This window comes from Pipistrellus kuhlii, unplaced genomic scaffold (assembly GCF_014108245.1).
Source record: "Pipistrellus kuhlii isolate mPipKuh1 unplaced genomic scaffold, mPipKuh1.p scaffold_m20_p_2, whole genome shotgun sequence".
NCBI lineage: Eukaryota > Metazoa > Chordata > Mammalia > Chiroptera > Vespertilionidae > Pipistrellus > Pipistrellus kuhlii.
In genome coordinates, this window is record NW_023425515.1 from 179,859,554 (window position 1) to 179,885,323 (window position 25,770).

At 57.6% G+C, this 25,770-nt stretch overlaps 1 protein-coding gene across 8 annotated transcripts in view; it reads left to right on the plus strand.

Moving 5' to 3' along the window:
• AHDC1 (AT-hook DNA binding motif containing 1) overlaps positions 1 to 25,770 on the plus strand; it is a 66,900-nt gene that overhangs the window by 12,914 nt on the left and 28,216 nt on the right. For 4 of the 8 annotated variants that reach the window (XM_036448339.2, XM_045584970.1, XM_036448335.2 and 1 more), the window contains exon 3: positions 1,526 to 1,640. The exons of the other annotated variants lie outside the window; for them this stretch is intronic. The gene's annotated coding sequence lies outside the window, so the exon portion shown is untranslated. The remainder of the gene's footprint in view (positions 1 to 1,525; positions 1,641 to 25,770) is intronic. 8 annotated transcript variants of the gene reach the window in all.

Genomic DNA, 25,770 nt, shown 5'->3' on the forward strand with positions numbered 1-25,770 from the left:
CCCTTCTGGGCTGAGACCCTGGGGTCCCCGTCTGGCTGGAGGAGCCGTTTCCCCCCTCAGCCTGGCCACTCGGGTTTATGCTAGCACTGCCACACTGTGGCCTGCCCTTCTGGGCTTTTTCTCATGCCAGCTTACCAGCCTTAGGCGGGAGGCACTGTTACCCATTTTGCAGATGAGGAACCTGAGGCTGAGAGAAGGCCAGGGACCTCACATAATAAGCTTCTGGAACTTTAGTCCCAGTCCTTCTGTTCTTTCTACTCTTTTTTTTTTTTTTTTTTTAATTTAATTGATTTTTTTACAGAGAGGAAGAGAGGGGGATAGAGTTAGAAACATCGATGAGAGAGAAACATCGATCAGCTGCCTCTTGTACACCCCCTGCTGAGGATGTGCCAGCAACCAAGGTACATGCCCTTGACCGGAATCGAACCCTGGACCTTTCAGTCCATGGGATGACGCTCTATCCACTGAGCCAAACTGGTTTCTGCTGTTCTTTCTACTCTTAACCTCCAACAAGACTGAGGCCTCAGTCCAGACCCAGGCTCCATCTCAGAGCTCCAGCCTCTCTCTCCCGGAAAATGGCTGGAGGGGTAGCCACCGCAGGTCCTTCAGTTCTGACTTGGGTGGGTGGCTTCTGGGGCTTTTCCAGGTTAGCTGCTGCGGCCCCGCCCCGTCTGGCCCAGATTCTGGGCGACACCCCTGGACTGGAGAGAGGGCAGGGCTTGGTGCTGAGGGAGCTGAGCTGAAGGGGGGACACCGGGGTTTCTGAGCCACTTCCTGTTTCACGCGTGGGGAGGCCTGGAGAGGAGCTCACACACCCGTGAGCTGCGGGCCCCTTGGGATCCGGGTCTCCTGCCTGTTGGAAGGGCGGGGCTGGGTGTGGTACCAGGGCTGGGAGGCACCTTCTCCAGGGCCCCACCCACCAGCCTCCTTCTTCCCTGGAGGCTGTGCGCCCTCAACTCCGGGGAGGGTGCAGGGTGCTGACACTGCCTCTAGGGCCACGCTCCCCCCCCCCCCCCCCCCCCCGGATCTGGGCTCCTGGAACTCATTGGGGTGGAGACACCCTAGCAACAGCTGATGAGTGGGTTGGGGCCTTGATACTGGCCTGGGGCCACAGCATGACCCTGGCAGGACCAGGCTGGTGCTGGGGGGCTCGGAGGGGGATTTAAGGGAAAAGAATTAAGCTCATGAATCTTGGACCCGCTCAGTTTTCCTCCTCCACCACCTTAATCTCTCACCAAACCTGCTCCCCAGTTGCTCATCCAGGGCGGGGGGGGGGGGGGGTGTAAGAGAGTCCACCTGCCCACTCCCCTCTCCCTCCAACTGGTGCTCACCCACTTCTGAAATGGCACCCGTGCACCCGTGGGGGGGGAGTCACAGTCCTGCGGTTGGGTAGGATAAAGACCTTGTGTGTCACTCGGGGATGTGCCTCTGGTTCACAGTGGCAGGCAGGGCAGAGGGCTTCCACGTCCCCGTTTCCTCAACGTGGGGTTTGAAATTCTCTCCCGGTGCCTGTCTGCTCACCCAGGAAGGAGCCCTGAGACCCAGAGGGACTGCGCAGCCGCGGGACGCATGGCCCTGTCTTCGGAAGCCCCGGTCTGAGAGGAGCACAGCCTTGGCCTTGGGAGCCCTCGACCCCAGAGGTGAGGTCCAGAATCCAGGCCGGTGTGTGCCGAGGTTCCGGGGGGGGGTGGGCGGCCTTTGCTGGGTTTCTGAAGCAAAGGCCGGGGCTGGGGGAGGCCGGAGGAAGGGTAGTGGTTGGCTCGGGGGCTGGGAGCCATCTTTGTTTGGGGGCAGGCGCCTCGAAGGGTCTGGCGTTCCCACAGGCCTGGGCAGCAGGAGGCTGGAGTTCTGGGGCCCTCCTGCCTCCCCAGGGAGCTGGCTGCTGCCTGGCCCTGGGGACCCAGGCATCCTGGCGAGTGAGGGCGGGTCTCCAGCAGGCGGCCTGCCAAACCCTGCAGCCTGCTCACCAGGAATCTTGTTGCTGAGAGATGGAAAATCCCGGCTGGGCCTGCAGCTCTTCCCTCCCCTCCGGGAGGAGGAGGGGCCCCGAGAGTCCTTCCTGCACCCCCTCCCATCTGGGGCCGGGCCCTCCGCAGTGGGTGGGGCTGGGGGCCCGGGACAGGCCTCTGAGGCTTGGTCACATGTCCTGGAGCCCAGCCCAGCCCGCAGTGGGCACGAGGGCACTCCGGGCCTGGTGCGGCAGAGGAGGAGGAGGGGCGGAGCGCTGAGACCAGAGTGGGCCTGGGTGGGGGCCGTGCCTGGCCCTGGCCCCGGCCCCACGGGTTCCCCCAGGGCGGAGGGTGAAGAGTCGGTTCTCTCCTTGGACAGGAAGACGAATGATCCCATTATGGGAGCGTGATTTTATTCCACGTGTCATGGAGTCTGAGATTAACTTGCTCACCAGTCTGTGACAAACCCCTCACACCCAACACACACACACACACACACGCACACGCACACGCACACGCACAGGCACAGGCACAGGCACAGAAACAACACATATCCTTCCTTGGTCTCACAAACGAATATCCCACAGACATAGATAACAATTTTCCTACCACAGTCTATGGCAGAGTCTCCCACACAGAGACAGACACAAGCGCGTGCTCACACTTAGTTATCCCGAAATCTAGACCTACAGCCTCCAAGCACAACATGCCCCACTCACAATAAGGCCACATGGACACACAAATACACAGGCATCCGGGGGGATGCTCACAGACCTGCTTAGACAGGCACAGATCAAGGACACACGGTCCCCCTCAGACACAGATACACTCAGCCCCACACACACCAGACACAGCCATGCAGGCGGGCATAGACCGACAGCCACACACACTGAGACAAAGGCCTGGTACACACGGAGACAAAGGCAGGCACAGACACACAGCGGCAGCCGCACACAAGCACAGGCGTGCACACCCGGACACAGACAAAGACAAATAAATGCCCAGAGGTTTTTCCGTGGACAGATGTAAGGCGCGCACACATCTGGGCTCCCTCCTCGACCTCCCCGCCTGGGGATATGGTAATCTGGTGCCTGTGGTTCCAGGAGGAGCTTTGAGGAGCCCTCTGCGCAGTCGGAGCCCCCCGCCCCGGGCCCGGGGCCAGCCCCCACCTCGGGCGCTGGGCCCGTGACCGAGGCCGTGGCAGCCACGCCCTCAGCAGAGCCGACCTTTCGTACCTTGTCCTCCCCACTGGGCGCCCTCACAGGCCACCATCTCCTCTGCACATGCTCTTAGCACTCCCACACTTACATTTCTCACCCACACCCCCCTCAGGTGTTCACCCCCTCCCCCAAGGAGACATATACAGTCTCCAACACATACATACACTCCGCCTTCACGGCATACACCCTTCTCTTTCACGGACCCAGCACCCCGATAATACACAGAGGCTCTCCACACCCTCACCTCTCACTCACCCTCCTTCATGCACCTCACCTTCTCTTTCACAGGCTGATTCCAAATGCAGAACATACACACACATGCATCCTCACGCACCACTTTCTCACACGTGCGCGCACGCACACACGCTGCAAGCCTCCCCCACACCAGCACTGCCTCTCACAGACACTCCCTCTGCCAGACGTCTGTCCCTGCGCCCACTGCGTCCATGGCCTTCCTTGCTGGCCCAGCCTCTTCCCCTTCACCTCCAACCCTGCATTCTGTGGGCTTGTCAGCTCTCCATTTAGTCAACAGTTATGTAGGGAACATTCACTTACTCATTCAACGAACGTTGATCGAGCACTGATTTTGTGTTAGGCATTGGGGATACTGCGGTGACTCAGGCCTTTCCTTCGTGCAGCTCTCAATGTTGTGGCCAGTTTTGTCTGTTGCTTGACTCGCATGACTAGATTCTAAGATACCCTTTGATACCTTAGAGCAGTGTTTCCCAAAGTGTGGTACGCGCACCCCCAGGGGTACGGGAGGAGTCTGGTGGGGATATGCACTGCACCGTGCTTAGCTGTGCCTAATTCTACGTTCTCATGAGTACGAGGGGTACTCAGCGTTATGGAAATTATAGAAGGGGTACACATATGTCAAAAGCTTGGGAAACACTGCCTTAGAGCACATGTGTCAAACACAAGGCCCTCGGGCCAAATCCGTCCCGCCAGGCCTTGCAATGTGGCCCGCACCGTGCTGTCATCACTGCACTCCGCTGCGTTTCCATCACAATGACAGTTTATGACTGTTCAGTAAACCATTCGGCCCGCGATTTAGCCTGGATTTTAGATTTTGGCCCCTTCTCTGATTGAATTCGACACCCCTACCTTAGAGGATGTGAAGAATGTGTAGGAAAAAATATGGGAAGGGTCTTCCAGGCAGAGGAAATAGCATGTGCAAAGCCTGGAAACGAATCAAACCATTATACAGGGGTAGGCAAAGGTAGGTCTACACTTGTGAGTACGTGAGACAGTTAATATCAAGCTACTGTAATAATCATGACCTGCATATCTTTTTCCATACGAACAACTGTAAGCCTACTTTTGCCCACCCTGGTGTGCTGGGACGAGGGGGTGATGTGCAGAGACTCGAAGAGAAGCTGCGAGGAGAACAGGCCGGATGTCCCGGAGTTGAGATGCCACGCTCGGAGGTTTGGATCTTGTCCAGTGGGCCACACGAGCCACGGGAAGTCTTCAGGGACAGGATAGGGTGGGGAGGGAGTGGAGGCAGGGGGCTAGTGGAGAGGTCTTCGTAGTCCATATGGGAGAGGAGGGTGGTCTGGCCTAGAAGAGGCAAGCAGGATGGGGGAGATTCATTTGGAAGCAAGAACCGGTGGAGTTCCAGTTCCTGAGCTGGAACCCCGGAAAGCGTCCCACAGACTCTCACCTGGGTCCGTCGTGCGAGGAAGGGGCAGTGCGGGAGCCAGGCTTACAGGAAAGGAAATGCTTAATAAGTAATAGCCAGTTGTCAGTTACCTGTAGGACATGGGAGACCTCCGATGAGGGAGAGATTGACGAAGCACCTCTGGGTGCTGGGGACAGTGCCGGGTCCTGGCCCAGAGGCGAGAGGGGCTGCCGGTTCAGGAAGCTCACGGACTGACAGCCCCAGCTCAGGCGGGGGCAGGGAGGCCGGGCATCGGGGTGGGAGGGGGAAAGCGTCCTGGAGGATAAGGAGGGTGAGGCGGCCCCTGTCAGGGCTCTCGGGTGCCTCGTGGAGGAGCGGGCATGGAGTCGGACCCTGAGGAGGCTGGTGGGCTCAGCAGGTAGAGGTGGGGCGAGGGGCTTCGGGGGGAGGGAAGCATGTGAACAAGAGCTCAAGGGCGGGTTGGCGAGGCTAGCGCGGCTCTTGTGTTGTCGGCCACACGGAGGGGAGTCGGGAGTTGTGGGGTGGGATTATGGAGGTGAGGCAGTGTGGGTGGCTCAGAGGGATGGCAGCATGAGGTAGAGCTGCACCCTAGAAAATACCATGGCGTTTTTTTTTAAATACCACGTGTTGGCGGTGACATGGAACATGCCCATTAGGCATTCTGCTCCAGGCTTTGCTGCTAAGCCATTGATGGTGGCCCTCTTTGGTCTCGGTGTCCCCCTCTGTAAAATGAGGCCGTTAGTCTTGCAAGGAGGGAATCGTGTGTCATGTCCTGAGGGTTGACCTGCCTGGCCCTGGGCATCTTCCGGCCTGGGAGTCGGGGCCTCCGCCTTGCTTTCTTCCTGCGCATTCTGAGGGAAAGGGAAGAGGGAGGTGAGGGGTTTCCCAGAGACAAGTTTTGGGTGCTTCATGTGAGGGGCCAGGCACTCCTCATGCAGGGAGGGGTCTTTGCCGGCTCCGACTCCAAGCCCAGCAGGGACCTCGAAGAGAAGGCAGAGCCCCTTCCCTCTGTCCTGACCCGCGTGACTGTCGATGAGGGCCATGCGCCTCCTGGCCCAGGGGGTGAGGACCCTCCCTCCCCGCTGACCAAGGAGCAGGGCGTGGGTTCCGGAATGGGGGTGAGGAGCCAGGAAGCCAATCTGGGGTTGACAGAGCCAGGTGAAGGCCTGTGGGTAGCTGGGAGTCGTGGTGTAAGGCAGGTTCCAGTGACAACCCCCTCCCATTCTGGCTGCAAGGGCCCCTTTAGGCATCATACCTGTGAGGTGGGGCTGGGAGAGAATTAATTTCCTGTGCTATTTTAATTTTGCTGTATTTAATTTGCTGTTTATTTTAATTAATTAACGGCAGGTAATCGTTTCTCGTAACGTGCTGCCGCCGGCTCCTCTTCCCTTTCAGAGGGCGGAGGGCCAGGCCCGCCGATGGCTGAGTGAGCCGTGGCGGGGAGGAAGGGCCGTGGGGACATGTCCCTCCTCCCCTTTGCCTCTCTTCACCCAGGAGTCCTCTTCACTCCCCCTGCTTCTCTTCCACAGGGGCCCTCTCCTCCCCTGCCCTCACGTACGGTCCCTCCTGCTGCTCCCCCTCCACTCCATGTCTGCTTCGGAGTCTCCGATGCAGTAACTTGGTGAAGGGAGGCCTGACATGAGACCCCGGCCTGCTCCCCGGTGATCAGTATTTTAATCCTAGGGCGGTGCTTTAAAAGGGGCAGGGAGCTTGGCTTGCACCCTAAGCACTGTGCAGGGAAAACTTTAAAAGTGAAGGTTTTTTTTTTTTGTTTTGTTTTGTTTTTAATATATTTTATTGATTTTTTACAGAGAGGAAGAGAGACTGATAGAGAGCTAGAAACGTTGATGAGAGAGAAACATCAACCAGCTGCCTCTTGCACACCCCCCCACTGGGGATATGCCTGCAACCAAGGTACATGCCCTTGACCGGAATCGAACCCGGGACCTTTCAGTTCCCAAGCCGACGCTCTATCCATTGAGCCAAACCGGTTTCGGCTGAAGGTTGGTTTTTAATGGCAGCCCCTTCCCACCCTATTGCCCAAACAGCAAACCCACCCATGTGGTCAGGCCTGTGGGACACTACTACGTCCAAGCACCTGTGGACACACCTATGGGCGTGATCTCAGTTATTAAATAGCCAATCTTTAGGACAGACCTCCAGGGTCGATTATCCTCTTCCAGAGATGAGGAAGTGAGGCTCAGAGAGGCTAAGGGACTTGCCCGAGGTCACACAGCAATAAGACAGGCAGGGCCTGGACGCTGGCAGCCGCCTGTCTGTGCAGAATGGGTTAATAGCTGGAAGGAGAGGAGGGGAAGTGGCTTGGGGATTGGGGCAGGAGTATTAGGTCAGAAAACTGCTGTGGCCAGGAAATGGGGTCCCTGCCTCGGGAGGATGTAGGGGAAGGAGGGGTGGGTCCCTGCCACAAGGGCTTCCTGGGGTGTGAGGCAGAGGCCACCTGTTTCCAGCCCCTGCGTGTCTTCAGTGTCTGTGCGGAGCTGGGCCCTCTTTGTCCCTTCCCTGTGCCCTTCCGGGGGACGCTTCCATGGAACCCTACTTTTTTTTATTTTTATAGTTTTTGTGGTTTTTTTTTTTTTTTTTTTTAATATATTTTATTGAATTTTTTTTCAGGGATGAAGAGAGAGGGCTAGAAAGCTGGAAACATTGATGAGAGAGAAACATCAGTCAGCTGCCTCCTGCACCACCACCCCCCCCCCACTGGGGATGTGCCCGCAACCAATGTATATACATGCCCTTGACCGGAATTGAACCTGGGACCTTTCAGTCCGCAGGCCGACGCTCTATCCACTGAGCCAAACCGGTTTCGGCTGGAACCCTACTTTTACTTATTTAACAAACACACAGCATTTACCATGTCCCATACAGTCACCTAACTTTATAGATATTTATTTAATCATCATAGCAGCCCTATTATTATCATCTTTGTCTTACACATCAGAATATTCTTTAAAATATATTTTTATTGAATTTTTACAGAGAGGAAGGGAGAGGATATAGTGTTAGAAACATCAATGAGAGAAAAACATTGATCAGCTGCCTCCTGCACCCCCCCCACTGGGGATGTGCCCACAACCAAGGTACACGCCCTTGACTGGAATTGAATCTGGGACCCTTCAGTCCGCAGGGCGATGCTCTATCCACTGAGCCACACTGTTCAAGGCTACACATCAGAATACTGAGGCTTGGGCTAAGCCTCCTGACTTGCCCAAGGTCACACAGCCAGTGCCTGGGAGAGCCAGCCTTTAAACTTGGAGCCCTGGTTCCTTGCTCTGAAGCACCAGGCTTCCCTGCCTCCTCAGTCCTCGACGTGGGCGATGGGAGCCTGGAGTTCCGGGGAGACACGGTGTCTTTGGGGAGCCTCTGGTCTCGAGGGAAGAGCAGATCCAGCCTTGCCCTCTCCAATCCCAAGCCTGACCGGGCAGACACAGCTCCCAAACCAAGACCGGCTTTGTGTGAGGAGCGGGCGGGTGTCAAGGTGTGGCTGGGGGGAGCAGCAGACCAGCAGCCAGGAAGCCTCTGTGGACGACCAGGGCTCACGGTGGCGGTCACAGGGAAGGGTCGGCCCCAGACTGTGCCTGCAGAGAGCTTGCTCTCTGACTGACTGGAAAGAGGGCAGATGTGTGTCAACAGGGACCAGCAGCTGCATAGGACAGTGGGAGAAACACATCACAAACATGATGCAGCCGAAAGCGGGGCTTTGAATCCTCTGTGACCTTAGTTACCTTTCTGCTCTCAGCGCCTCGGCTTCCTCATCCGTCAGTGAGAGATAACGCGGCACTGATTCCACAGGGTGTGTGAGGGGTTTGAGCTCTGGAGCCGGGGCTCGGTGACCTAGAGTCTAAGGTCCAGCCTCTGGAGAAGGACAGTGTCCTGGCCTGGGGGTTGGCACTGCAGCAGAGCAGGGCGGGATTGGTGAAGGCATGGAGGGCGGTGGGAGTCTCAGCTTTAGAGTCGGACTGCTTGGGTTCACATCCCAATGATGGCGAGTTGCATACCCTTTCTGTCTGTGCCTCGATTTCCTTGTCTGTAAAATGGGTATAACAGTAGTGCGCCTCCTCCTAGGGTGTTGTAAGGATTAAACTAGTTTCGTTTATTCAGTGCGCAATATTGAGCACCTTGCTGGATGCCAGACATATTTTTACTCGCTGCAGATAACAAGTGGTCAGTACATGTTAGCAACCTTATTATTGCCAGTTTGGGGAGGAGGAAGAGAGGAGGCTGAGGCCTTAGGACAGGGATGAGCAACGTGATAAAATGGTAAAGGAGAAATTATAGCTGGTATGTATTGAGTGTGTGCTGTGTGCTGGGCATATTGGTCCACGAGGCAGGCACTCCTGTTATCCCCATTGTGCACATAGGAAACGGGTTCAGAGAGGCGTAGTGACGTGTCCGACAAAACGTCAGCTGGTAGGGGGTGGAGATGGGGTTTGAGAGACTCCAAAGGCAGGCTCTTAATCTCAGAGCTTTAAACCTGGTTAAGAGGACACGGGGTGGGGGCAGTGATTCAGCGGAGGAAGGCAGGAGGAGAGACCTGGCCAGGAGACCACAGACATGTACAAGCCGCCAAATCCAGGAAGCGGGGACCAGCCCGAGCCAGCACAGGCTGCACGGGTGGGTGGGTGTTCCCAGCAGCAAACCACCAGGCTCGAGGTCAGCGAAGGGAGCAAGCAAGGACTAGAGGCCAGGCTTCCTGGAAGAGGTGGGTCTTGAGAAAGGGGTAGAGCTAAAAGATTCAGGGGTCAGGCATTCCAGGCCGAGCACAGCATTAGCAAAGGCCCCGAGGTGAGGATGAAAAGTGGGAGGAAATGGCTGAGAGAGGTCAGAGTGTGGATTGGGAGGGCTGGTAGCCTCGGGCACAGGGAGAGTTACAGCCCCAGGGAGATAGGGAGGGTGACAGGTTCAAGAGGCTTAGCTAATGAAGAAATAGAAAGACACACCACTCTAGCCCCCCATCTATATAGGAAATAGAGCATAGAGTTCAAGAGGGCAGGTGCTAGAGTCAAATCCTAGCCAGGCTGCTTCCTACTGGGTGATCAGGGCAAGCCACTGAAGGTATCTCTTTAAAAAAAAAAAAAAAAAAAAAAAAAAAAATATATATATATATATATATATATATATATAATTGATTTCAGAGGGGAAGAGAGAGGGAGGAAGAGAGAGAAACATCAATGATGAGAGAAAATCATGGATCAGCTGCCTCCTGCACACCCCCCACTGGGGATCAAGCCCACAACCCGGGCATGTGCCCTTGACCAGAATTGAACCTGACGCTTCAGCCCGCAAGCCAACGCTCTAGCCACTGAGCCAAACCGGCTAGGCCTGAAGGTGCCATTTTTAAAATGAGGTGATGAAAGCACTTGTCTCCTAACGTGAGATGATCTGTGAGAAGAACAGCGCAGTGCTTGGCACATAATAAGCACTTGCTTCATTCATTCATTCACTCATTCATTCATTCTTCAACTAACAAGTACACAGGGAACTTCCCTAGGGCACACAACAGAGACCAAAGTAAGTAGAAATCTCTTCCCTCAGGAGCTTACCTTTAGAGGATGAAACACACTAAAGACAAAAATAAGTAAAACAGTTGGTTTATTAGGTGATGGTAAGTGTCAAGGAGAAAAATGAAACAGAGAAAGGAGCTAGGGAGTGCCAAGGTTGCAGTGTTGTTGCAATTTTATTTTATTAAAAAAAATTTTTTTTTAATATATATTTTTTATTGATTTCGTACAGAGAGGAAGGGAGAGATACAGAGAGTTAGAAACATCGATGAGAGAGAGTCATTGATCAGCTGCCTCTTGCACACTCCCTACTGGTGATATGCTCGCAACCAAGGTATATGCCCTTGACCGGAATCGAACCCGGGACCCTTCAGTCCCCAAGCCGAAGCTCTATCCATTGAGCTAAACCGGTTTTGGCTGTTGTTGCAATTCTAAATAAACTTCTAAACAGAGGCTTTGATAGTATTTTATTGTATAGCAAGTTTTAATAGAAACAGCACCTTCCAGTTTATAAGGAATGAATCCTCCGTGAGAATCACGTGAGGTGTAGGTTTTGCTGTCCCCATTTTATAGATGGGGACATCGAAACTGAAAAGAATCTGACCCAGGAGTCATGGTCGAGGACAGTACTATCCCAGCCGTCTCACTGTGATGAGAGGAGTCTAGGGGGCAGAAGGAGAGAGGTTCACTGAAGAGCATGTGGGCAGCGGCTAAGGTGGGTCATTGTCGAGGGACAGATCTGGGCAGAGGGCTGCTTCCTGGAGCCAGAGCTGCCATCGGCATACCCAGGCGTGGCCTGATCAGGGTGAGTTCAGAGAGCGGCTGGACCCAGGGGCAACCCTAAGGGCAGAACGGGGGAAGCAGGCTAGGCGGAGACACCGTGTGACTGAGCAAAGGGGCCCTCTGTCCAGAACCGAGTGAGTGTGTAGGTGGTGTGAGACTCTGGGGCGGGGGAGAGCGGAGAGGAAGAAGTCAGCTCCACTGACCAGACAAGAGGGAACAGTGAGGGCTGCCTTGAAGGCTCCTGAATGTCAAGCTCAAGACCTCCACCTTGACCTTGTTGTCAGCAGTAGGGAGCTAGTAAAGGTTTTGGAGCAGGGACACAGAGTCACGAGAGTGGCATTTGAGGAAGATGAATCTGGCACTGGGTGGAAGAGATTCAGTGGAGGCATTTGGAGGTGGGGAGCCCCTGCTCATTGCTGAGCAGGTGAGAAGTGATGAAGTCAGACCAGAGAGACAGCTTGGCCTAGGAGAAACAGTAGGGCCTTGGTACTCTGGGGTGGGGGTAGGGGACTTTCTAAGGACCCTGGGCTAGTCCTTTCCCCTCTGTGTGCCTCTGTTTCCTCATTGGGATGGAACGAAAGGCCCCCCACAGCCCCCTCTTTCTTAGCCATGTGGCTAAGGATTCATTTTGAGAAGACGATGAGAGCCATGGGCCTTCTCTTTACAAAAGTGCAAAACCAGCTTTTGGTTAAAATATTGTACAGACCTGCCAAAGTCCATCTGTGGAACCATGCTAGATCATTAATATTCATAGAAATAGCAGCTAGCATCTCATGCTTACTGAGCCAGGTGGACAAAGTGACGTACGTCATACTCTTAAGTTTATACAACAACCCTGTGAGATAGGTGCCATTGTTTTTATTCTGTTTCACAGATGGGGAAACTGAGGAAACCTAGAGAGGTGGGGTGTGACTTGCTAGAGTCAGAGCTGGAATGGAAGCCTGGGTTTGTCAGCTCTAGAGCCCACGATCTTAATGGCTACGGTGAAGGCTAGAATTTCTAGGCTGGAGGGAGAAATGGCAGGGTGGGAGGATTTTCAAAAGAAGCCATGAAGAAGCAAAGCTAGAGGCAAACGAGGGGGGCAGAGGCACGACTCATTCCCGCGGTGATAGGCGTCCGGTGGCTGGAGGTGAAGGCTCTATTAGGAGCCCTTTGTCTAGCTTCTGGATAGGCTGGTTATCTGTCCCACATGACCCCAGCTAACTGACCTGCTCTGCAGCCTGCTGGGAAGGGCTGGAGGGTGGGGCTCCCCTGCCTTCTTGGCCTGGTTATGTTCTGCATCCTTGACAGGGAAGGACTTACCCCGAACTCTTTGGCTTAGCCTCCAGGGCCGTCTCTGGAGTCCACCCTCCCTCTCTCTTCTCAAGGCCACTGAGCAGGGTCAATGGGCCTTGATCTCTCTGGGGGAATTTGGAAGTGGAAACACCCTTTCCATCCCAGAGAAGAGTAGTGGGTCCCATTTCCTGACATCAGAGCAGAATCTGGAACTCAGGCAGCATGGGGCACATGTTCAGCTCTGGGTTGGATCCTGGTCAGTGGTACCCTCTTACTGGAGGTGATCTAGATGAGATCAGATGAGGCCATAATCTCGTCTAGATACATGATGGGTTAGACTAGTTGGGCCTCTAGAATGGGTTGGCAAACTTTCTCTAAAAAGTCAGTTAAAATTTTAGGCTTTGCAAACCATAGGATCTCTGTCATGAGTTCTCAACTCTGCCATTGTGCCTGGAAAGCAGTCATAGATGATGCAGAAAGGAATGGCCATGACTGTGTTCTCATGAAACTTGAATTATCAAAGTAGACACAGGCTGGATTTGGCCCTTGGGCCATAGTTTGCCAACCCTTGATCTAGAAGCTTACTCTTCCTGGTGGTGTCTAGATCTTAAATCTGACTAAGTGATCTCTAAGCAGACAAGGATGGGGTATCAGGCTGGATAATATGGAAGGTGATCTAGAGATGCTGGGATCTAGATATTGGGAATTGTTGAACAAGAAATGTAGTGGACAGTGGTTTAAAGCAGACAAAGCCATAATCTCTGGCTGAGCCGAAATTCACAGGAAGCTGGAGTGTGGTGAGACAGGATGGTGTGTTGAGATTTAGACCGATACACAGGCTGTGGTCTGGATATAGGGAAGTTGATGAGCTGAAGCCACAGAGATCATAATCTAGAGCAGGCAAAATCTTGGTTCTAAGCTAGAGCACCATATGATCTAGAACAACGTTTTCCAATCAAAACGTAATAGCAGCCATATGTGTAATCTAAATTTTCTAGTAGCTACATTAAACAAAGTAAAAAGAAATAAGTGAATGTTAATATATTTTACCTCACTCATCATATCCAAATTATTATCATTTCAACATATAATCACTATAAAATTATTAATGAGATTTTATTTTTTCATATTTAGACTTCAAAATCTAGTATGGATTTTATACTTAGGGCACAGTCCAGTTCCAGTTAGCCACACTTCCAGTGCTCAATATTTCTGTTGGGACCAGGGTCCAGAGGCATCATGAGCCAGAACGACACAGAATAAATAGGGTTGGCACACCAGAGGTTCCATTAGTACTCTCAGACTTGAACTGGGTATAGACTGACTCACCCTGGGAGAGCATCTGGGTTCTGGGTTGGGAGCTGGGGTGCCTCCCTTAGCGTCCTGACCTCCAGGCCTGCTCCTCCCTCCCTCATCCCCAGTCACCCCTGACTCTGAAGTCGAGCCTGGCCTGGCAGGTGGGGCAGGGGCAGGGCAGCAAGAGCTCCACCCCTCCAAGCCAGCTGCTGCCAGCCTTCCTGGACTGGCTCTGTGGAAACAGGGGGCCCAGAGACAGAAATAAACTGCCAGGTTTCCGGGGAGGAGTGGGGGGCCTGCCAACCTCGGTGCTGCTTTGCCTGGGGTTGGGGGGCGGGGCAGGGAGCAGCTCCAGGCCCGGCCTGAGGCTGTGACGTCTGCCTAGGAGGCTGTGGCACCTGTGTGCATCTCCCTCACCCCCTCGACAGGCCGGGCTAAGTCTAGAATTTGATGGGCTTGTGAATCCTGGGGTCCAGGAGTCTGGGCCTGACCCTTGGGAGCAGAGGGTGATCTCTAGGGCCCTGGGACACAACCCGGTGCCCATGTGGGTGGTGGCCACTTGCCAGTTTCTAGGACCGGTTCTCACTGCAGGGGGCATTAGGCTGAGTCGGAAGATCTCTGTTGGATGCTCTGCCACTAACTGGCCGAAGGCAACTCTGGGCAAATCACTCTTTGAACCGGTTTCCTCTGTAAAAAGGGGGCAGTGCTTGTCCCGCTGGTCTCAGGCCACTTACCCACTATGGCTCAGTGGTTAACTCCGTCTCTGGGGTCAGAGTTCATGTGGCCTGTGCCAGATCCCTTAACCTTTCTGAGCCTCAGTTTCCTCCTCAGCAAAAGAGGGATAGTACTATTACCTACCTTATGGGAACCTTGTAATCAAGGATTCCGTGATGGTTGTGACCACGGGGCAGTCCCTAAGCTCCAAAGGGTTGCAAGTGAAAACGCGCTCTTCCAGAGGGAGGAAAGAGCCCTCTCAGACCCCCAGTTTATAAATGAAAAAACCTAGGACCCCAAAAGGGAAGGCATTTTGCCCAAGGAGAGACAAGCCAAGCCTCTATGTGACTGGTACCCACCCTGTAAGCCAGGGCTCTCATTCCCAATTTACAGGTAAGGAAACGGGGGCCGGTGATTGGCCGCCGGCGCCCCAGGGAGGCCGGACCCGTCACCGGGGAGGGAGTGCCCGGGCCGCGGTGCCCCCCGCGGAGGGCGCAGGTAGCGGCGCCCGGAGAGGGGCCCGGCCGCCGGGCGCCTCGCGGGCCTGGGCCGCAGCCGGAGCCCCGTCCCCCCACCGCCGCCCTTCGCCCGCCACGTGACCCCGCCCGCCCGCGGGCAGCGAGGGCCGGGGCGGGCCGGGGGCCAGGAAAAAGCCGAAAACACCGGCCGGCCGCTCCCCTCCCGCTCAAAATAGCCCCCGCCGGGCTGCGCGCATTCCGCCTCCGGGGCGCGGGAAGGGCCGCCGGCCCGCCCGCCCGACGTGGCTGCCCGGCGCTGGGGGAGGGCGGGCCGCGGCGGCATGTGGCTCTCCTCCGGGGAGCTGGCAGCCGGGCCGCGGGGATGATGGAGAGCTTCTGGAATTTCCTGCAGCTGGAGCGGCCGGGAGCCGGAGCGCGGCCGCGGGCAGGGGCGCCTCTCCGCCCGGCCTAGGGGGCGCCCCCGCGGCGGGGCCGGGGGGGGGGGCTCCTTATCTGCCCGGGGCCCCTCTCACCCCCGCTCCTCCGGGGCCGGCCGGGGGCCAGTCCCGCCCGCGGCCCGGCGGCCGCGAGGGGCCAGGTGCAGGCGCCCCTCCCCCGCGCCTGGCTTCCCTCTCGCCATCACCTCCCGGAGTCCGGGCTCGGCGCCCCCCCCCCCCCGGGAGGGCGGGGTGCGGGGACCGGGAGGGCGGGGACCGGGGGCAGCCAGGCCCGCCGGGTAGCGGGAGGCGCGGCGGGAAGGCCCGCGGACCGGAGAGAGCCTCCCGCCGGAGCGATAGGCGGCTGGGGCCTCCAGGTGGGAGGCGCGGCTATCTGCCCCGCAACACGCCCTCGCCCGCTCCCCTGCACCCGCCACTGCCCAGCGGGTGTGTGGGGGAGGTGGGGGGCGGGCGAGCTGGAAAAGCCCCGGACAATTTTTCCACGGTGGCTGCAGATGTCCCTGGGGTGGCTGGGCACCTTGCAGGCCCCGAAGTCCAGAGAGAAAGGGCCCCCGGGAGGGAGGGGCCTCCTTTCACAGGGGCAGATCCAGGGGAGCAGGTAAGTGACTGCTCAGGGCTCACGCTGGGCACCGTGGGCTGGGGGAGGGAAAGCGTCTGCCCTGCCCTCTGTGGGGAGGAGGGAGGGGATAATTGCCCACAACCTGACTAGTTCCAGGACCATTTGGTGCTCTACCAACTGAGGGGCCTTTTGGGAGCTCCACAGGCACCTCCCCCGCCTTGGGTGAACCCAGTCAATGGTTCCAGTTCAACCTCATTTTCACACACACACACACACACACACACACACACACACCCTCACCTTGTTAAACAAAAGCAGCGGACAGACTCAGTTGGAATCCCTTTTCTGCCACTCCCTGGCTGTGTGACCTTGAGCAAGCCCCTTCACGCCTTAGACCCCAGCCTCGTCTGAAAAGCCGGGTACTAGTAGGTGGGCTATGGTCTTGTTGTGGGGCTGAGTTGCCCAGCGTTTAAAGCCGGTAGCAGGTAACACACAGCCCCGTCCAGAGCCATCGAGTATCCAAACCCCCTTCCCCTCCAACAACACTCCAATGGCTTCCAGTGGGAAGTAGTGCCTCCCTCAGGCTGGGAGGACTGAAAGATGTTGGTTTCATTGAGTGTTCATTTATTCATTAAACACATTCTTAATGTTGCTGCTTCAGACCAGGGGAGACACTTCTGAATTTGTGCCGTGGACTGAGACCTAGGGACTGGTCACCAAGCTATGTTAAAGCTGGAAGGGCCCGGCCCTAGCTGGTTTGGCTCAGTGGATAGAGCATAGGCCTGTGAACTGAAGGGTCCCGGTTTCGATACCCGTCAAGGCACATGCCCGGGTTGTGGGCTCCATCTCCAGTGAGGGCATGCAAGAGGCAGCCATTCAATGGTTCTCTCTCATCATTCATGTTTCTGTCTCCTCCTCTCCCTTTCTCTCTGAAATCAATAAAAATATATTTTAAAAGAAAACGCTGAAAGGGCCCTTACAAGGCCTTCCTGCTAGGCTAGCTCTTAGTACAGATGTGGAATAGGTCCATGGAGGGGACCAGGTCTCCTTATAATGCTCCTTCTGCTGTCCCAGTGTGGTGGGGGCGGGGCTGGCAGAGAGCTCCGGGCTGGGGGGAAGTTGGGGCAGCCCTGGCCCAGCTCCCTGGGGTACGGCCCAGGCTGGCTGAGAGGCTGATGGAATTCTGCTTCCTCTCCCTCCCCTCTCCCTGCTGACCTTTCACTCCACCACTGTTAGAGCGGGTGGGTGGAACCCAGACACCCAGATTCAAAGTCAGATGCCTGTTGGCTCCCCCTCAGCCCAGGGTTTTGGGCCTGGGCCTGTGTCAACTCCCCCCTTCCCTCCCTCCCACCCCTGCCCCCCCAGTTCTCCCTGTTTCCTGTTGGATTGGCCTTCCTTGTGTATTGGAAGGAACTCAAGGCTCCATTTGTTGTCTGTGCAAACTTAGGCAAACTACCCCACCTTTGGGAGCCTCAATTTGTTTTTCTGCAAAATGGAGTTGAAATAAAAACTTTCTATCATAAAACCTTTCACACGGACCCCAGAGTCTTCCTGGTAGATGTATTTAAGTAATAAAAGGCCAGGGTTCAAGGCCTGGATTCTGAGTAGTCTTCCTGTATCTTGGGTCTGGGGGACAGCCCTCAGGGTCCCTGGGTTAGGAAGTGGAGTGGCGATAAGTATCCACCAGATCATTTTGGCAAAGTCCAGATTTGAACACATTTACAGGCCTAGATGTCACTGAACGCTCAGTTCTTATAAACTTCTCTTCAGGGTTACAGATTCTCTCCCACTAACCCAATCCCCTCTTCCCCCTGCCTCAGGGAAGCCTTCCTGGCTGACTCTGCCTCCCTCCTCCGGGGGCTCCTGAGCCCACAGAGGGCTCCGGAAGCGGTAGCTGGGCTGTGTGACCCTGGGCAGGCCGCGTCCCCTCTCTGGGCCTCAGTGCTCCGCTGCAGAGCAGAGCAGCTGGATTAGTGACTCCCTAAGGCACCTTCCAGCTCTGACAGGCTCTAAGCCTGTGTTGACGGATGTATCCTAGGAGATAGGAGCACACAGAACCCAGTAAGATGGGAGATTCCTGTTGAGGTACATCCCCCCACCTTCCCTCCAAGGCTGCAGTGCCTGCCTACCCAAGACACCCCCTTCAGGGACACTTGCAGAGACTGCGGTGGGTGGAGGGCGCATAGCATCTGAGTGAGCGGTACCGCCGAATCCCAGGGTCCCTGCCGACAGCAGAGAGGCCTGTGCCCAAGAGCCAGAGCTTGTGGCAGGCGGGGCAGAGGGACTGCTGGCTTCCAGGGGAAGGGAATGTGTGTGTCAGTGACCAGTCAGCCTCCGGGGAATGGGGGTGTGGTGCACGAGGCAGCTCGTTAGTGGGATGGTGTGTCCAGAGGGCAATTGCAGGAGCAGTATATCGGGGTGTGTGCAAGACGTGGAGGCTGGCAATGAGAGGGAGGGGGGAAAAAGAGCCAGAGAACCAGGCTCCCGGTTAGGACTGCAGGCTGTGGGGCTGCTCCCGCTGACGAGGAAGTGGTGGGAGGTTCAGCACAGTCGGACACAGTGCGGTCTCGCTTGTGCCTCAGTCTGTCCGCCTGTAGCCTCTGTTCTGAATGGCAGTTGTCACGTTCTTTTGTGGGGTATGTGTGCCTGTGTGTAAAGGTTTTCTGAGCCGTGGGTGTCTATTTGGGGTGCGTGTGTCTGCACAGAACAGTATTGTAAGGCAGTGGGCAGCTCCTGTCCGCTTGGGGTGCTTATCAGATTGTACCGGGGGCATCCGCTCTGGCTGTTAGGAAGCCTTGGGCGGTGCTGGGATTGCTGGGTTTCAGCGGAGGACGATTTCAGGCCGCGAGCGAATCCTGGCCACCATTCGGGCGCCTCTTCCCCCTCCATCACTCCCACCCGGGAAGGGAGGTCTCCTGGCCCTAATCAGCCCTGGGGCAGGTAGGCATGCTGACAGGCAAGCCTGTGCACACGCGCAGTAATTTTGCCACGGTGCCTAAGTCAGGAACAGGCGTGAATTGACCTTTTAACCCCCTCCCTGCCGTGGGATTAGACTCTGTTTTCCTGTTCAGCCTCCTCCAGAACCAGTTCCATCCTGCCTGCTTCCCCCCCACCCCACCCCCCGCCAAAAAAAAGAGCGGCTAAGCACCCCCCCTCCCATAACTTCTCTCCCTCCCCTCCCTGTTGAGCCTTGGGGGGCCTGAGGGCCAGGCCAGTGAGGAAGCTGAGGGCCCGGGCGGGAGTGATAAATATTGAAGAGGAGGGATTTCGGTGTGGGCTGGAGCAGCTGCAGTGGTTCGAGTGTCACACTATCTCTCCCCAGGTTTACTGACCCATTTCCATTCACGCGGCTGCCGGTTTCCTAGCAACGGCAACAGTCCCCCCAGAACAGGCGGAGTATGTGTCTGCCATTAGCGACTGCCGCAACTGTGTCAAGGTTACCCCGCTCCCTGCAAACCCACCCCGGCGGGTTTGTTTTCTGCCAGCGCCTGGCACACGCGGTGCCAGCCGGGGCGGGGGAGGGGCGGGGGCCCGGGGCCAGCCCGGCGGCTGGGTGGGGGCGGGGGGCCGGGGGAGAGCTTCAGTTCCTGGTCCAGTGGGAGCCAACTTGGACTGGGGCCGAAGCAGCCCCCCCTTCCTTGGCTGGTGGAATTCCTGAGCCCGAGGGGAGCAGGGGGCGGGGCTGTCCCTCAGCCCTGACCCCCGAGATTCCACAGCCTTGGGGGAGGGGTGCGGGCCGAGGGGCCTCTGGGAAGCCTGCCCGATCTGACCCCACCTGGCTTGTTCTGCTCCTGCCTTGGCTTCCTCCCACTCCTGCAGCTCCCTGCCCGCCCTGCCCTCGGCTCTTTGTCCCTTCCGTGCTGGTCTCAGGCTGCCCCGGGCAGGGTTGTGTTTCTCCCCTCAGACTAGGCGCTCCTGAGGTTGGGGTTCCTGCTGCCTTCTTCCCTTCTCCCCTCAGCACCGCCTCAGGACTGTTTTCTCCAAACGTCACGGGAGATGGGATTAGACTGTTGGGGTGGCAAAGTCTAGTTTTTCTTAACAGAGACTGGGTGGGGGGGGGCAGATGTCTCCATCCCACCCCTGGTGACGTCGATTCCTCCTCCTCTCCCCCACCTGGCAGCACTCACACGTGGGAGTGGCCATGGGAAGTAGAGTACCCCTCTTTTCACCCCGAAAGCCTGGCTGCAAAGGGTTAAAGCACTCCTCCCCCCTCCCGCCTTGTCTTGGTATGTGAGCTCCCCCAGGCTGGGGGGGATGGGAGGCTGGGGGGTCTGTTGCCTTATAGGCACTCATGTGGTCAGCTCAGACCTGACCAGTCACATTCCTGCCCAGGAGGGCTGGAGCTGGAGGTGGAGGGGCCGGGGCCAGGAAGAGGCTGGTTTGTAGAAACGGGAGGAGGGGGGTCCTGAGAAGCTGGGGTGAGGGGCTGCTGGGAACTTGGGAGTGTTGTGCAATCTAAACCTTAAGGAAGCCTGAGTCCACCTCCCGTTCCTCAGGCCTCAGTCTCCCTGTCTCTCCTCCCAGTTCGCACCTCCCATACTGATCCTTAGTCCTCATAGTTGTGATACGGGGACAGGCCTGGGCCCCGTTTTAAACAGAGGGCGGTGAGAGCGACTTTTGATGTGCACGGTGGCACGGAGATTTGAGGGTGGCCTCCAGCGTGACTTTCTGGTGCTCGGAGGGCAGCTGGGGTTTTGGCTGGGTCAGAGGCTCCGAGATCTAGGGTACAGAGCAGGCTGTGCTAGACAGTAGACAGAGACCTGGGCGGGAACCCAGGGAGCCTGGTTTTCTGCCCAGCCCTGCGCCTGACTCATGGCCTCAGTCTCCCCTCCCGAGGGGCTTGGGTGAGTGGTCTCTGAAAGCCCTCCTGCCCTGTTAACGGATTCTGGGCGAGGGATGAGGCGTGGGGGGCCATCGTCTGGAGGGCTGTGAGAAGCTGCCAGTGTAAGGGGGAGTTTGCAACTCGATCCCAGAGCGAAAATAGCCCAGGTCATTTTCAGCTGCTTGGGCAGAGGTATCTGATCCTGGGAGGGCAGGGCGGCCTGGGCAGGGGGCAGGGAGGAGCACTCTGTAAAGCCCTCTGGGAAACCGGACCCGGGATGGGAGGGTGGGGAGAGGCTGGCATGCCCCGCTGGGCTCCGGGCTTCCTGAGACCCGCTGGGGCCCTGGCAGGGGCCCTGCAATGGAGAGAGGAGGAGTTCAGAGGGTTAACAGGGTGAGTGCTGGACTCCTGCCCCCTTTGGGTCCTGGCCTGGATGAGGTGAAAGGTCAGCCCCAAGGAGTCCAGGCACAGCTGGGGAAAGAGTAACCCGATCCTCCTCCCGCCAGGCTCAGGGGATCACAGCGCCGCCTCCCCCAGGAAAGGTGCTTTGAGTCCCCGGGAAGGAGTTTGTGTCTGCTTGTTCTCAGCAGGGGTTGGGGTCTCGGGGAGGGTCCTGGCCCAGGGGTCAGGCAGAGCCGCAGGCCCGGCACCCCAGCCAGTATGTCAGTGCTTTGTCATCCGGGGTCAGGGGAGGTGGAGGTGAGCCTGCTGGAGAGGTTAGAGGTGGCCTGTTCCGGCCCTGCTCTCACTCTGCGCCGTTTATAACGACCAAACCGTGAGGGAAGGAGGAGGTAGGGGACCCCCCCCTCTCCCAGCGCACACTGATGAGTGAGAGAAACTGCCCGGTAGTAGACGGTGATGTTTGGGGTGGAGAATTACACCTTCGTGTCTGTGGCTGTGTGCGCGGTGGGGTGTGAAGGTGGGATGATGGGAGGCAGCGATAACCCACAGGCGAGCATGGGCTCTGCAGTCAAGCTTGACCTGGGTTCACATCCTTGCCTCTGCCGTAGGCAAGCTATTCCACCTAAGCCTCAGTTTCCCAACCGCAAAAAGGGACGGGGAGCATTCACCATAAAGGGTCAGGGTGAGGATGAGCACAGAGTAAGTGCTCAGTAAAAAGTCACCTTCAGGAGCTTCACCGAGGGCCAAGGTCACATGCAGCGTGGCTCCAGAACAGGAAGTCGGCGAGCTGCCGGTGAGGGAGGAGGGCGGCTGAGAGAGTGTGAGTGGGTCAGTGTCCCCAGGGCTGTGCGTGGGGCTGTGGGAGTATCCAGGTCACCCGGTGTGGGGTGGCGTCAGGTGAACGGTGCGGAATCTGTGACAAGGGGCGGTTGGGGCACCCTGCTGCTTCGCCGTGACCTCTGGAGCTGGCAGCAGCCCCGTCTCCCCAGGCCAGCGGGCTCTGCGCAGCCATATGTGGGTGTAGCTGTCCCTGGAGTGTGACTGTAGGTATGTTTGAGAAGGCGCAGGCATCCCAAGAAAGAACAAGCCGTCTTTTGTGAGAGTCCAGCCTCGGGCTGGGCCGGGCCCTCTCTGGGGGATCCCCTGTTTCCGCGCCCAGCTCTCCGCCCACGGACAGCGCCCGGCCCGCCCGCTACCTGGGCGCCCCGCCCCGCCCCGCCCCTCCCGGGCACCCTGGGCTCTGGTCTGGGGACGGGGGTCTGGGGCGGGAGGCCTACTGAAGCCGTGACCACGCCCCTCTTGACGTCAGCCCAGGTGCCACCAATCCCCGGGAGGCCTGCCCCAGGGCGGCCCGCCCCCACCGGGCACCGCTCGCTGCCAGCCTGAAGCGCAGTGGGTGGAGGAGGAGGCGGCGCGGCGGGCCAGTGGGGCGGGGAGACCTTTGCGGGCCTCGCCCTTCCTGCTCTGGGCGGGGCTGAGCTAGCGGCCCTGAGACCACACAGCTCAGCTCCCCTTGAAGAGCTTCCCCAGACGGCTCTCTGGGAACACTTCCCCGCGGGTGCCAGGTTCCGCTTTCTGCAGGAAGCCTCCCAGACCTGACCTGCACCCTCGTCTTTTTTCGGATTACCTACACCCTTAGTGACCCCCTGTAATGGCAGTTACCAGTGCTACCACCACCACCAGTGGTTGTCCACGGAACAGTTTGCTGTGTACCGACCGATCCGTGTTTTTCATGGATTGTCTTACCTGAGGATGATCTCTGATTGCTTTCTGCCTTGTACTATGCGCCTTTCTCACCCACTGGATTGGGAGTTCCTCTGGATAGGGGTTCCAGACGTGGCCTCACTCAAAGTAGGATAGATGATAGGTGAGGACAGGCTGTGGGGGGAAAGTACCCTGTCAGAAGCCTCACAGCAAGTAGGGAGAACAGTCAAAGCTAGGAACCAGGTTTCCTGGTTCCATTCAGTTCTTCGTTTCTTCCGTGTGACTAAGAATAGGGAAGACGTTAGTTAACACAGAAAGATGCTATAAGCCTTTCCTCCCCCCGTAAACACCCCCTCCCCCAAATAAAAGACCAGAAGAATCCGAGATCTATCTTCCTCTGCAATCCATACACCTGGACCAGAAACCCTGACTCCTGCGGGGAAAAGGCAGTGGGAGGAGCTATCGGGGGAGCTGGGAGGCTTTTGTAGGCCAGAGGGCCAGTTCCGGGCTGCAAGCATTGTGGGCTCAGTGATTAGGGGGGACTAGTTATGGGGATAGGACTTAGCTTGCAAGTGGGAGGTTCCAGGATGGGCAAGGAGGAATGTTGGGAGCTAAAGTATATGGGGGTTCAGTGCAAGGGGGGCAGGAATTCTGCCGGGCCAGCACTCCCCCTACCTACAAGCTGCCCCGGAGGAATGCCCAGGGATGGGGGCCAGGCAGCCAAGGTGTCTCCGGTGGCACAGAAGCAGTTAAGAGCTGCCTCAGCCTGTTCCTTCAGACAATTAGTGACATCTCGCTTGACAACACCACACTGAGCCGATGCAGACCTCAGCCCCCCTCCCGGCCCCCCCACGGCCGCTTCAGCTGTTTATTCTTGGGCTTTAACAATTGGGATTCTGACTTGGAGGAGCGGGCGCCCCGAGCTGCCCTCTGACCCTCCGTCGCCTTGGCAACTGGAGCCCGGTAGGCTTGGGCTCTACGTTAGGATTACAGATCCTGAATTCACAATCTCGCTGCTCCCTGCGAGCAGAAGCAGCAGCCCCTGCCGCAGCATGCTGGATCGGCAGAGGCGCGAGATCCCCAGGGGCCGGCCTCTGAAGCATGGTGGGAGCCTGGGTGCCCACAGGCGGCCCGGGAAGTGGTGCCCCACTGGCAGCCACCACGGGGTGAAGCAGGCCCGGAGCCCACCTCCGCTCCCAGCACCTCCCATCCGTTCTCTGGAAACTTTCTTCCTGGCAGAGCCCCTGGGGCATGGGCGAGGCTACATCATCGCCCCCCCTTCCCTCAGCCAGCCCCCCACCATGCCCAGAACTCCAAGTGCCAGCAGACTGCCCCTGCCGTGCCCGCAGCCATGGCAACAAGCCCCCTCCCTCGACAGCTTTGCTTCTTCCTCCCCCCCCCCCCCCAGCAGCCAACTGCCCCAGCTGAAACCGGAGCTGATGCATCTGCGAGCCTCATGCCCAGACCCACATTCCATTTCTGTCCTCCCCCCACCCCCCAGCTCTGGCGTCGACATTTATCCCCTTCATACCCCCTCCCTCCTTGCCTCTGTCTATGCTACTCCCCCCCCCAACACACACACACCCACACACACACACACAATCATTTAGGGGCTCCCCCTTCCTCCCACCCCATTTTCTGAATAATGTCTCCTCCTCGAACTGGCTCCTGGTCTCTGGGTGTGTCAGTCCGTGGCGTCTCCTGCTCCCCCGGTGCCCTCAGTTCTCTCTGCCTTGCCCTGTCAGCCAGGCTCCTTCTCCATCCCCCCCCCCCCCCCCCCCGTGTGAATCCTGCTCACTCTCTGTCTTTGTCTCTGCCTCATCCTGCCTGTCTCTCTGTCTCTTTGTCTTGTTCTTCCTCCTCTGTCCCTCTCTTCCTCCCTTTTTCCCCTTCAGCATTCATATATTCTGCCCCTCTCTCTGTCTGCCTCTCTCATCCTTTCCTTCCTTCAGCCTCATCCTGTCCTGTTTCTTTCTGTTCTTCCTGAATCGGATTCTCTGCCTTGGTTTCTTCCTCCCTCTTTCTCTTCTCTCTGCCCTGTCCCTCTAAAGGCGTAGATTCTCTTCACGTCTTCTTTCTCATTTTCCCACCTGATCCTTTCCCTCATGGGTCCCCGGGATGGCGCTGGGAGGAGGGGCCTTCCAGGTCACCCCAAAAGGAGTCCCCTCTCAAGAAGGGGCCAGGTGTCCTGGCGCCCCCCGGGCAGGTGCAGTTGGGTCTCAGGTGGGGAGGAGAGGGTCTGAGGTTAAAGAGCCTAAGGGGTGGGGCACTAGGAACCTAGAGTGCCCGCCTCCCTTTCCGGGTTCCAGAGGCGGGGCTCCGTCTCTGGTCTACCTCCCGCCAGCCTAGGCGGGGCCGGGTAGGGGCAGCGCGGAGCCTCAGGGCCTGAGCTGGCCCGAGAAGGCCCCTAGCGATAAGGACTCAAAGAAGAGCATGCCTAGACCTCGCTGGTTCTGGGGATGTGTCTCCTCCCCCGCCACAGTGGCGACTATCTCAGACCGTGCCTCAGTTTCCCCCAGTGGCACAGGGCTATCACTGCCCTTGCTCTATGTTTGGCTTCTTTAAAGTGCTTTGAGTTCCTGGAACAAAGTCACAGTTATGAAGAGAGAAAAGGTAGAGTGACTCCCACCCGCTTGCTCACCCCCAGCCCCCACCCCCACCCCCCGCGGACTGCAGCACGGAGGAGCTTGTCTCAGGGCAGGGGCAGAATAAGGGTCCTGTCCCCTTAAGTGCCTGGTGGAGGACAGTGCCCCGCCTCCTCCCCAAGACTGGCAGCCCCTGCTGTCAGGCCCTCCCTCCCACTCTGGGCAGTGGCCTCTGGCCCTCCTCCTGGCAGCCCCTCTTCAAGGAATGAGGTTAGAGTCATGGGAAACAGCCCTGGGGTGGGGGGGCCAGCCCTCCAGGGCCCAGCTCTTGCCTCTGGGTGTGACGAGGCCTGGCCAGGCAGGAGTTCTGGGACCTGGGGTCTT